This window comes from Mesoplodon mirus (genome assembly GCF_964341445.2).
Source record: "Mesoplodon mirus genome assembly, chromosome: 6".
NCBI lineage: Eukaryota > Metazoa > Chordata > Mammalia > Artiodactyla > Ziphiidae > Mesoplodon > Mesoplodon mirus.
This window is the reverse complement of record NC_138982.1, coordinates 137,739,853-137,752,662: the sequence shown is the minus strand read 5'-3', so window position 1 is coordinate 137,752,662 and position 12,810 is coordinate 137,739,853. Positions and strand designations below refer to the sequence as shown.

At 38.0% G+C, this 12,810-nt stretch overlaps 1 protein-coding gene across 7 annotated transcripts in view; it reads left to right on the top strand.

The window, feature by feature from the left end:
* SETD4 (SET domain containing 4) overlaps window positions 1–11,699 on the top strand; it is a 434,330-nt gene extending 422,631 nt beyond the window's left edge. For 2 of the 7 annotated variants that reach the window (XR_014294477.1, XR_014294478.1), the window contains exon 18: window positions 11,676–11,693. The gene's annotated coding sequence lies outside the window, so the exon portion shown is untranslated. Of the gene's footprint in view, window positions 1–11,675 lie in introns of all 7 variants that reach the window. The other 5 variants (XR_014294479.1, XR_014294480.1, XR_014294474.1 and 2 more) reach the window with 4 other exon arrangements.
* Window positions 11,700–12,810: the final 1,111 nt, after the last annotated feature.

Below are 12,810 nucleotides of genomic sequence, written 5' to 3'. Positions count from 1 at the left end.
GCTAAAAATATTGGACATATATATTGTGTTCCTCCAAACACAGTTTGGGGATGTTGGTTTAAAGTTGTGTAACCTGATTGCTTTTTTTTTTATAATTTTTTTTTTATTGAAGTACAATGGATTGACAGTTCTGTGCCAACCTCTGTTGTACAACAAAGTAACTCAGGTATACACTCCAACCTGATTGCTTTTGAGGCATGAATTTAGTACTGGAGCTATACTCCTCTAAAGTAGAAGCCTTTCCTGTTTTGGTTAATTTGATATTTATGGAGGAAGCTCATTAGCTCTTTGAGGACTTAAGGAGATATTCTATTTGGGTTGGGCATGGACAGATGCCACTAAAACCTCAGTGGCTTAACCCAGTAAGAGTTTATTATTATTCCACATGGTTTTGTGGAAGGGCAGTGGGGCTGTGCTCCAAACAGGCATTCCACACCCTCAGTAGTGGTCTTAAAAAGTCCCCTCCCCACTGACTCCAGACATGCACAGATGTTCTTTGACACTCCTGTGATGGAGAGATGGTATCTGTGTCCCCTCTCCTTGAACCTGGAACAGCTTATTGATACTTCAGCTAATAGCATATACCTGATGTAATATGTGTGCCTTCCAAGCTGGCTTCAAAAGGCCACGTAGTTTCTGCCTTCTTTGCTGGAGCCCTGGGCCACCATGTATGAAATCTGACTGCCTTGATGTTGCCATTTGTGAGCAAGTCCCCACCACTTAGAGAGTCTACAGTGGGCACTCAAGGTGGCAGTCAGCCTTTGAATCTTCTTCCCCAGCACCAGATATGTGACTGAACAAGTCTTCAGATGATTCTAGACATTAGCCATTGACTTCCCAGCCTCAGATATAATGGAACATTGACAAGTCATCCTCTTTTTACCCTGTTCAAATTCTTGACTCACAGCATCCATGAATATAAGTCAATGCTTTTTTTAAGCTGCTCAGCTCTTCTGCAGCATGGTAACTAGAATACACCTGAGCATCACAAGAGGCTCAGGACTTACCTTGATAGTGTAAGAGATGACAGGAGAGCTGAGCAACAGCAGGGACATGTTTTAGCCTGGAAGTGACATGCCTCATATTTCATTAGCCATGACTAATGACATAGCCAAACTTAATTCCAAGGGTATGGAGAAATGTAATGAAGACGTCACTAGAAATAGACAAGAACTAGAAATTGGTGAACATCAGTAACATCCACCTCCATAAGCTGATAACCTTATGCTTCCTGCTATGGACTGATTGTGTGCCCCCTACATTCATATGTTGAAGCCCTGACCTCCAACATGATGGTATTCAGAGGTGGGGCCTTTGGGAGGTCATTAGGTTTAGATGAGGTCATGAGGATGGGGCCTTTAAGGTGGGATTAGTGACCTTATTAAAAGAGGCTCTAAAGAGCTTGCTTTCTCCCTTTCTCCCTCTCTCTCCCTGCCCTGTGAGGACACAGCAGGAAGACAGCTGTCTACAATCCAGGAAGAGAGCTCCCACCAGAAACTGACCATGCTGGCTCCTTGATCTTGGACTTCTAGACTCGAGAGCTGTGAGAAAATAAAGTTTTATTGTTCAAGCCACCCACTCTAGGTATTTTGTTATGGCACTGAAGTTGACTAAGACACTCCCACACTGCAGATATATTCAAAGACTTATTTCCTAAGTACCCAAGCTGCACAGTGAGTTTGCGGGAATTTTACACAGCAAAACAATAGACCTCTATATGGTTTATGCTTCCTACTTGTTACACTATTTTATCTGAGGGTTGTGCACTCCATGCCATGGCACGTGTGTTTACAGGTAGGACTCAAATACACACTTCATATTTCTCTGACTTCCTACGTACATTGATGTGCTTGATGAGTTTAGAGAGTCCTAACATTTTGGCAAGTGACATAGTTTCAATAGATTGATAAATTATGATTTGCATGTAGCAACTGCCAGCACACAAGAACACCATGATATTCTTCTGTGAGAAGCAGGGTCATGCTCAGCTCCTTCTGGAGGCAGGAACATCTCTACCTACATTCCATTCCCATCCAGTTTCATCTGTCACATCCCTCTAGGCAAAAGAAAAAAAATGCTTTGTGTGATCAGATAAACCAGGTGAATTTGGGACTCTCGCAATAGTCACCATCAGCACTGATTGGCCTTTAAGTCATAGTTAATGTATGATATTTCAAAGGGAAAAAAATCACATTAAAAATGACCCAGCAAGTGGTGAATTGTACCAAATTATAATTTCGGATACTTGTGATTCACCAGTGATTTCCTGTGTTTGGAACAACGTTATAAATTTCTCAGAGGCTAATGGATGATTAGGAATGGATTTGCTGTGCTTTGTTTTATTGTAGATAACAGGCCACAGAAATATGATTTTAGTGGGTACTAAAGGACTGAATCCCTTCAAAGGATTATAAAATTGTTGCCTTTTGGATTGTCTTTAGACAACTGAGATGCTGAGTTCCATTTTTAAAGGAGGAACTCTTAGCTTACAGCAGCATTTTATTTTGACGACCAGGTGAATCCTGGGGAGGTCTGTCTGGAGCATCACACAGCGCATACAAGGCGACGTCCTCTCCCCGCTCTGCCTACCAGAGCACTGTTACCAAAATCAACGATTAATGGTTGAAAGAGTCTGAAAAATGGCTATCCTTTTGACCTTTCTAAGGTTTGTCATTTAGTTGACATACCCATTACCTCAAAAATCAAATGTGTTTGTCTAAACATTATTCTGATGTTTACTTTGGGCACTAAAGGGCAGACAGCTGACCACGGACCCGCTGACAGTGATCAATTCAGCCTCGAATCTTGTCACTTTCCCTGTTTATTCTGCTATCAATCTCCCCTTTGCCTGCCACATGGCCACTTTCTGCTGCTCAGGCGCTTTTAAAACTAACAATAATCCAATTTAGAATTGATCAATGAAAATGTGTAGTCAGTAAGCAAAATGACAAAGTCTGCCTGTAACCGCTGACCACAGTCAGGAGTTTATTTTATATGGACGGGGCTGAAGGCAAATTTTAATTAATTAATTAGATGGTAACAGCATCTGAGCTTCTTCCCTGTTTTTTTTTTTTTTTTTTTTTTTTTTTTTTTTTTTCGAGTCAGATCCTCTAAGTTTTACTGTCTTAGAAATGGGGGAAGTGGGCCCCTTGACTCCCTGCTAGAACCAGTATGTTCTGGAACAGTGCTGCCCCGTGGGCCTTTCTGTGATGGTGGGAATGGTCTAGACATGTGTTGTCCGAGGTGGCAGCCACCAGACACCTCTGGCTGAACTTGAACTATGGCTTGTGCAACAGAGGACCTGTATTTTAAGTTTTATTTAATTTTAATAAATTTAAAGTTAACGTTAAATGGCTTTATGTGGCTAGTGGCTACAATTCTGGATGGTGCAATTCCAGAATGTTGACATTTTTTATGATGAGATGAGGCCTGCTGATGTGGTTTGGATGTCATACTGTCTAGACACTGTGTATCAGGAGGTCACAGTTTCTGGCCTGATCCAACATGGCTACAAACCAGGCAAGAGAAGTTCAGGGAGATATTCAAGTCTTCCTTGTGTCCTAAAGACAATGTCATGTTTGACCACGGCTCCTTGCCTGGTCCATGGGAGCAGGGCTCCCAAGAGGGCCTGGATGCTGCTCTGCATGGCTGACTACTCCCCAGCAGAGGGGAGAGCTCCAGCAAGAGAAGGTGCAGGACTGGTGCAGGAAGGTTCCTAAAAGTCCCCCAAGGCAAGCCCCATTCTTGGCTGCGTCCCAGGTCTGGTGTCCAAGACAGAAGGGTGCATTTCGTTCCCAGTGCCAAGTGGCTCCTGGGTTCTGGATGTGACCAGGCATCTTGCTGGGCCACTGGTTTCTGGCTCCCAGATTGTCTGGACTCTTGGGCCTGCATCCCTTCTTTCCCTCAACCTCAAACTCCATTTTTGCCAAATCCAACAGTGGGGAGTTATTTGATGAATTTATTAAAGCAATTTTAAAAATCACTTCTTAAAATTATCTGCAAATGTTACGTTCAATGAGCAAACAGTTTAAAAACTAATTGCTAATGAGATTTGAAGCACATATAATATTTGGAGATCTTTTTAAAAACACGAAATCAGGGCTTCCCTGGTGGCGCAGTGGTTGAGAGTCCGCCTGCCGATGCAGGGGACACGGGTTCGTGCCCCGATCCCGGAAGATCCCACATGCCGCGGAGCGGCTGGGCCCGCGAGCCATGGCCGCGGAGCCTGTGTGTCCGGAGCCTGTGCTCCGCAACGGGAGAGGCCACAGCAGTGAGAGGCCCGCGTACAGCAAAAAAAAAAACAAAAAAACACGAAATCAACTTAGCTTTTATCTCTAGACAGATATATATCAAAACCTAGATTAGAATTTTTAAAAAACTGTATCACTTATTTGAATTTCAGAGCTTATGGGAGAAGTTATGAGCAAGTAGAAACACTTTATGAGGGTTATGGTGTAATCAATGGAGATTTAAAATGCTGTACCAGATAACTATTGTCTTAGAAGGAAAGTGGTCTGGGTATTAGCTTGAAGGAGATTCTAAATTTGTAATTCTTGTGTTATTTACATACCGACAACAACAACAAAAAAATCAAAAACAAAAGCCAGTTTTTATTTTAAAAAAATGGAAAAAATTTATTTCCTGAAGATTTTCAGTAGGAAAAAAGTTTAATTGGGGGCATTTAAAAATTAGTTTTTAATGAAGCTTTATGTGACAAACTGTAAGAGTTTGACAATGACAACAAAAGGATATCTTATAATTAAAACAAACAAATATCTATCCATCTATCTATTATCTATTTCATCCATGGTTTCACTATCCAAAGACAGACACTGTTAATATTTTTTTGTATTTATATCTAATCTTTATTCTATTTGTTTTCATTCTAAATGGAAGGATCATATATATACTATTTCTATCCTACTCTTTTTTTCACTTAACATTGTAATGCTTATATTTTCCATATATTGCATATTCTTTATAAATATAATTTTTAAAAGTTACATTATAATTAATGAAGTGAATATACACAATTTATGTAAAAACTGTGTTTGTATCTGGTATTTAGATTACTTCTGATTTTTTTCTTTTCCTTTTATAAATAGTGCTTCTGAATATTCAGAATTATTTTCTTAGGCTCCATTCTCAAAAGTGGACTTACTGAGTTAGAGTATAAACATTGCAAGGCTCTTTGCCAAATTGCTTTCCAAAAGGATTATACCAAAATATCAGCAATATTCGAGAGTACCTTTTTCACAGTCCCCTTATCAGCAGTGGAAATTATTATTTTTAAAAAAAATCTTTGCTAATTTGATAGGGGTCAAAGGTTACTTCATTTTTATTTTAATGCCCCATTCCTTGATTACTAGTGAAGGAGAACATTTTCCACACATTTGTTGATTAGTTATATTTCCTTTTTGGAAATTGCCTATTCACATCCTCTGTCAATTTATCCACTGGAGCTTCAGTATTTTAAAATTCAGTTTGATTAACCTTTTTATATATATAATGATATTAGTACTTTGTCTAGGTAGTATTTCCTGTGACTATTTTCCCCCAAATATGATGTTTGCCTTTTAATTTTGTTCTATTTATTTATTTTGATTGAAGAGAAGCTTAAAATTTAAACTTAGTAACATATAATAATATTTTCATCTTACTTTTAGTAAATTGGACCTCCTCCAATGATGGTAAATTTAAAAAGTTTTTTCTTCTTGATTTCTTATATATTGATATTTTATATTTAATTTTAAAGTTCCCTTGGAATTTATATTGTTTGGTGAATGATTTTAGGTAAGAGTCTAAATAAATTTTTTCATCAAATAATCAATTGTTCCAGGGGGATTTATTTATGAAATGACTTACCCCTTTCTCATTTATTTAAAATATTTCTTTTACCATACATGTTATATATATATGCCATAAGATAGCCAGTTCCTTGACTATTGTGTTCTGTAGATTTCAGTTAAATCTTGTTCCAGAATTTCAATATTTTATATAATATTGATTTATACCCTTGGTCACAGTTTATACCATTGGCTGACAGGTCCAGAATACTCCCAATCAGTCTTTTTCAAAAAATTGTTTTGGTTTATTTTACTGTGTGTGTATGTGTATGTGCACACCACAGGAAGAATGAGTATCGATTACTGACTTTTTTACTGACATATTTTGAGTATTACTTTTTCCAAATCTTCCCATCTCTCAAGACCAGGTCAAATCCTACAGCCCACAGGGCCTTTCCTGACCCTTCTTAGTGGGAAGGACTTATTTCCTCTCTTATTTCTGTATGTCTTCACCTGTCCTTCTCTTACAGCATCTTTATGTGCTGCCTTGTATTATAATTATTTGTGGACAGATCTTACTTTCATCTAGTTGTCTGTCTGTACAGGCTGAATAATGGCCCCTAAAGATGCCCACATCCTAATCTCCAGAACCTGTGAATGTCATCTTCCATGGCAAGAAGGACTTTATAGATGTGATTAAGTTAAGGACCTGGAGATTCAGAGATTATCCTGAATTATCCAGGTGGCCCCAAATGTAAACCTAAGGGGGAGGCAGAAGGGGACTTGACTACCGTGGAGGAGGATGTGATGAGACCACAGAGGCAGAGATTGGAGTGATGCTGTCAGGAGCCACCAGCAGCTGGAAGAGACAAGGGACAGCTTATCCCCTGGAGACTCCAGAAGGAACTGGCCCTGCTGACACCTTGATTTTAGTCCCTTAAGACTCATTCTGGATGTCTGACCTCCAGAACTGTTAGAGAATAAATCTGTGGACTGTTTTTGAGCCTCTAAGTTTGTGGTAATTTGTCAAGAACCCAGTTGGAAATGAATACTGCTATTCTCCACATCCTACAGGCAATAATAGACTCACCCAGGGCACCGTTCAAGTACGAATTGTCCCCTGTGGGGGGATCAGAGTTGGAGGTGTCCAAGCCTTACCTGAGGAATGATGCTTAGAGAGTGGATTCTGGTTGTGTTCTGCTTTTTCGAATTTGATCCAGCTCTGGGTCTAGGAGCGGCACTGACTGTACACGTGATCCTTCTTCTTCTGGGGCCATAGCTTCACATGCCAGTCTTGTTTCAAGTGAGATGCTGTTTAGCTCAGCATCTATCAGTCTCTGTGAGCTGAGTTCAAAGTCACTGTGGCCATGAATTCTACTTTAAAGAAGTTATTTCCAGGGTTACTGATAAAAGCCACAAATTAAAAAGAAATGATTTCAAGAGACACGTTTGAATGACTAAATTCATATGTTTTCACAAACATTCCTACTTTCAGCTTTCATATTGTATAAAGTGAATATGAACATATATTATTGGAGTTTGTTAATGCTATTGCTTTATACAGTACATATTTATTTAAACATATGCTTTTTATTTTTTTATTGGACTATACTTGCTTTACACTGTTGTGTCAGTTTTTGCTGTACAGCAAAGTGAATCAGCCACATGTATACATATATCCCCTCTTCTTTGGATTTCCTTCCTATTTGGGTCACCACAGAGCACCGAATAGAGTTCCCTGTGCTATACAGTAGATCCTCATTAGTTATCTATTTTATATATAGTAGTGTATATATGTCAATCACAAGCTCCCAATTCATCCCACCCAAACATATGCTTTTTTAAAAAAACTTGATTTAATTTTTCAGTGTCTTTGTGAGTAGGAGAAATACTATACACATTCTCCAGAAAAGAAAAGAGGACTAGCAAGGTGGGCCATTTATCCAACATTTTACCCTTTTATTTATTTATTAAGATTTTGAGGGTCTGCAAAATGCTCGACATTGTGTTAAGTTTTTAGTGATTTGAAGTTGAATGAAACACAGTGCTGACCTTGAAGAGTGTCGCCATCTAGGAACCAACAATTACAGTACATTTGGAGAGGGGCTCTGTTAGCTGGAGGGATCATGGAAGGTTGTGTTGGGCTTCAATCCTGGTTGCACATTAGAATAACTCCTAGGGGTTTAAATAATACTCAACTGCAGACTCCACCTCAGATGATGTGAATCACAACCTCTGTGTCAGAAACTGGAATCCGTTGGGGAGACAGATAAGGAGGAGAAGGCTGTAACACAGAGGAAACTTCATGTATACATAGGGCTTTAAGGGGTTGGGATTAACATACGCACACTACTATCTATAAAATACATAATCGACAAGGACCTACTGTATTGCACAGGGAACTCTACTCAATATTCTGTAATAACATATATGGGAAAAGAATCTGAAAAAAATAGATATATGTATATATAGAACTGAATCACTTTGCTGTACACCTGAAACTAACACAACATTGCAAATGAACTATACTCCAATATAAAATAGAAATTAAAAAAAGAAAATTAATATCCCAGCCCCCCCCAAAAAAAAACAAAACACAAAACAAAAACAGACTCACAGACATAGAAAACAAACTTATGCTTACCAAAGGGGAAAGGTTGGGGGGAGTGATAAATTAAGAGCTTGGGATTAGCAGATACACACTACTCTATATAAAATAATCAACAAAGACCTACTGTATAGCACAGGGAACTCTACTCAATGTACTTTAATAACCTATATAGGAAAAGAAGCTGAAAAAGAATCAATATATGTATATGTATAACTGAATCACTTTGCTGTACACCTGAAACTAATACAACATTGTAATCAACTATACTCCAATATAAAATAAGTTTTTAAAGTTTAAAAAAATAAAAACTACTCAACTGCAGACCTCACCCCCAGATGATGTGAATCACAATCTGTGTGGGAACCTGGGATCAGCTGGGGAGACAGAGGAGGAGAAGAAGGCTGTAACCCAGAGGAAACTTCATGTATACATAAGGCTTCAGGGGGCAGCAAGCAGGGTGCTGACCTAACATAGGGTGCATCGTCCCCAGGGTCCCCACTCTGGTGGGCTGCAGGGTTATTGGAGGGAACCCTGGAGAAGGGAGATGGGATTTGTGGAAGGTGTACCATTTGCTGAGTGCCCCCGTGTGCCATGCGCTGTGCTGGGCTTTTCACAAATTCTCTTTTTAGTTGTTGTAAGACTTTTTAGTTATGTGTCGTTATCCCAGTTTTACACATAAGGAGTCCAAGGCTTGGGTGATTAGGAAGCTTCCTCAGGATCACAGAGGTGGTAAGTGACAAAACAGGGAACTGACTCCTGATGCAGTGTTGTTTCCATTTACTGTGCTGCTTTGCATACTTGAGGCATGGTTAGAGGTAAATACGGTAAATAGTGGAAGAAATGCCCCACTCCAGCTCTGGGGGCTTTACTAGGAACTTTGATCTTCAAGTTGAGTCTGTTTACCGGGTGGGGATGGGAGAGAGGTGGGGAGTGGCATCCAGGAAACAGACAACCAGTGCACAGGCTCAAATGAATGAAGCAGAAACGGCCTTTGTAGAGGTATCCAAGCAACCTGTTAAGCCTCAAGCATGGAGTGGTGTGAGGTAAAGAGAGGAGAAAAATCTGTTTTGTGAATTATTAATCCATGTGTTAATAACAGTGTGTTAAGACTCTAATTGACCTCACTTTGAAGAAATTCTCTGTATTGGAAACTATTGTATGTTACCACTTGTTGTAACAAAATTTTGGGGTAGAAATACTACATTTTGACATTCTAGCTAATCAACGGAGTTTTTCCACACTACTTACTATGTAGGTTTTCCCTAGCTCATGTAGACTTGTGACTGCGTGATATCAGAATGAACCCTTCAGCTTAGAGACTTGTTCCTTTTAACTGTTTTAGGATAGATTAGGGGAAACTGCAAATATGATTACCTTGAGGGATGTTCTATTTAATTGTCATTTTTATTGGCCATTTTCTTTGCCCAATTTCAATAGTTAGTCTAATGGGATGAAATCCTTGCAAAGGGAAAGTTTGTATACATTAATATAAGTGAATTCTGTATTTATATGAATAAGTATTTTATTTTCTCATAGAAAAATATGAACAAATCTTACACTCTCTCTGGTTCCAACCAGCTTTACCATTCAGAGACTCTATAGTCATTATCTTTTTACTCTAATCCTTTGCTTTTTTTAACTGACTTCCCTATATTTTGAACTCTTGAGTCCTTACTTTTCACCCTAAATTGGCAGTCTGGATGATATTTGACTTGTGGACTCTGGGTAGTAAACCAAACCTTAATTAATCTCAATACAATTGCCCTAAACACAATTTTATTTTTTATTTTCTATTGTTGTTTCAGATAAAATCCTGCTATATTTATTTGATTCTTTTTTTTAAAACTGAAGGAGTTGATTTACAATATTGTGTTAGTTTCAGGTATACAGTAAAGTGATTCAGTCATACATATAGTTATATTCTTTTTCATACTCTTTTTCATTACAGGTTATTACAAGATGTCCAATATAGTTCTCTGTGCTATACAGTAGGACCTTATATTTAACTATTTTATATATAGTAGTTTGTATCTGCTAATCCCAAATCTACAGTTATTTTAAAATCCACACATATACACAAATCTCTAAGTACACACTTATATCCCACTCAGTGGAGGTCAGATTGTTGTTAGGATAATAACGTCTCAGGGGGATACTCTCCCCCATGGCCTGGTCAATACATTTATACAATGTAATTAAACCATATCACTTTCATGACAGGAAATTGATGACCTTTTAATTATTTCAAGATAACTGAATATGTAATCATTTTCTCCTTTAACTGGGAGAGGAGTATATTTTGAATAAATTGAAAGTGGACTACAAATACTTATCTGTGTGTATGCTGTACGTTTGTGCTCTCTTTCACAAGATATTATTTTGGAGTGCTTTTCCCAGGATTTAGGAAAACAATTTAGAAAGACTCATGTTAAAAATAGGAGATACACTACCAAATGTAAAATAGGTAGCTAGTGGGAAGCAGCTGCATAGCACAGGGAGATCAGCTCGGTGCTTTGTGACCACCTAGAGGGGTGGGATAGGGAGGGTGGGAGGGAGATGCAAGAGGGAAGGGATATGGGGATATATGTATATGTATAGCTGAGTCACTATGTTATAAAGCAGAAACTAAAACACCATTGTAAAGCAATTATACTCCAATAAAGATGTTGAAAAAAATAGGAGATTAATCATTTAGTAAACAGTGTTTAAAAGGTGCTTGATGATTATTGGAATTAAGAAAGATCTACCAATACTACCCTGAATTTTCATATGGTGTATAAGCTCACAATAAATTTTAAGACTGTCTGGTGGGAAATATACAGCAAGTAGCTCTTTAAAAAATTAGACTGAGGCCTGCATCAGAGTTGGCTAATTCCCATGGGGAAGACTGAGTTATCACACACTTTTATTGTGGGACATTTTGGGTGACAGAGTGCGATGGACCACTATAGGGTCCATATTATCCAAATCAAAAACCAAACCCCAACCTGTGATAGGTGTGCAGGTTTCTATGGGGATAATGGACCCTAATACTTCAAATCACAATTATTTCACACATTGGGGTGACATAGCTTTTATATTTTTAGTATAGCAGATTTTCCCCATTAAAAATATATATTTTATAATTCCCTTGAATAAGAAAATTCTCAACCTCTACACTATGTGTATAGGTGACTAAAAAAACCCCCCAAAAAACAAACAAAAGAACCCAACCTATCCAAACGGGAGCATTGTCTTTCCAATCCGGTACAATATAACTGCTTTGTCTCTCCTCATAGGCCAGAAATGTGGAAAACACCCTTTCTCACCATCTTCCATTAAGAGAAACGAGAATTTTGTGTTACTACTTGAAAAATCAACTGCTTAATCTTCGACTGAAATTCCAGTCAGTAAAATTAATGGAGAGTGGGACAATTTCACTAGAAACACCCCACGGTGAGTGCTTTTGATTTATAGTTGCACGTATTAAATGTATAAATTATACCTAGAAGCAGCTCTTTACTAGATATATTTTATAACTAAATGAATATAGTGACTTCCACATGTTAACATTTAAAATTTTCCTTTCTTTAAAAAATATGGCAGGCATGGTCTGAAACATTTCATCAGTCAGAGCTTTTCTTTAATAAACAATTTGGAATCTTATGGATCTTTTTCCTTAATTTTGAAGAGACCATTAAGGATAGTATTAAGATGGTGTGACACAATTCCCTGATTTTTTATGATGATGGCTATGTTTGGAATATAAACCCTTTGTGAAACAAATACAGGCAAGTTGCTATTAAACTCCCGACAAACTGGTTGGGTGAAGACAGAGGGGTTAACTAGTAAACAAACCCTCTGCCTCTTTAAATTCCACAATCAGACAGTAAGGTTCTTGAGGACAGGAGCAGATCAGGGATTTTTAAAAAAATTACTATTAAAGCAACAATGACCAGCCCCTAGTACATATATAGGAGGCCCTTGATTAAAATACTCTTTTACTTTGTCAATAAACCTTTCTTGAAAGTATGACACTATGCCAGGGCCTGGGGCTGCAAAATCGACAAAACAAGGACTTTTGTTTTTATGAAGCCAAAAGTTGAGTAGAGGAGATATCTATTATCTAAGGAAATATGCATAAGAATAGAGATTTATACACTGGAAAACAGGAGAGGAAAAGGTAAGTAGTCACCTGGAGGTGATATTCGAGTTGGGTCTTGAATATGTGCATAGATATTTATAAATAAACAACAAAACAGTTGAGGTTTATTCACACTTTTCTTGTTGCCTCCCTTGAGCCAGTTTGTTTCATGAACCAAGGAACTTTGATGCTAATGAATTTCTCCATTTTATTACAGTCCCCCACATTTTAATAGCAGACTCCTTTTTTTTTGTTGTTATGAAAATAGCTGCATTCAGTAGTTTAAACTT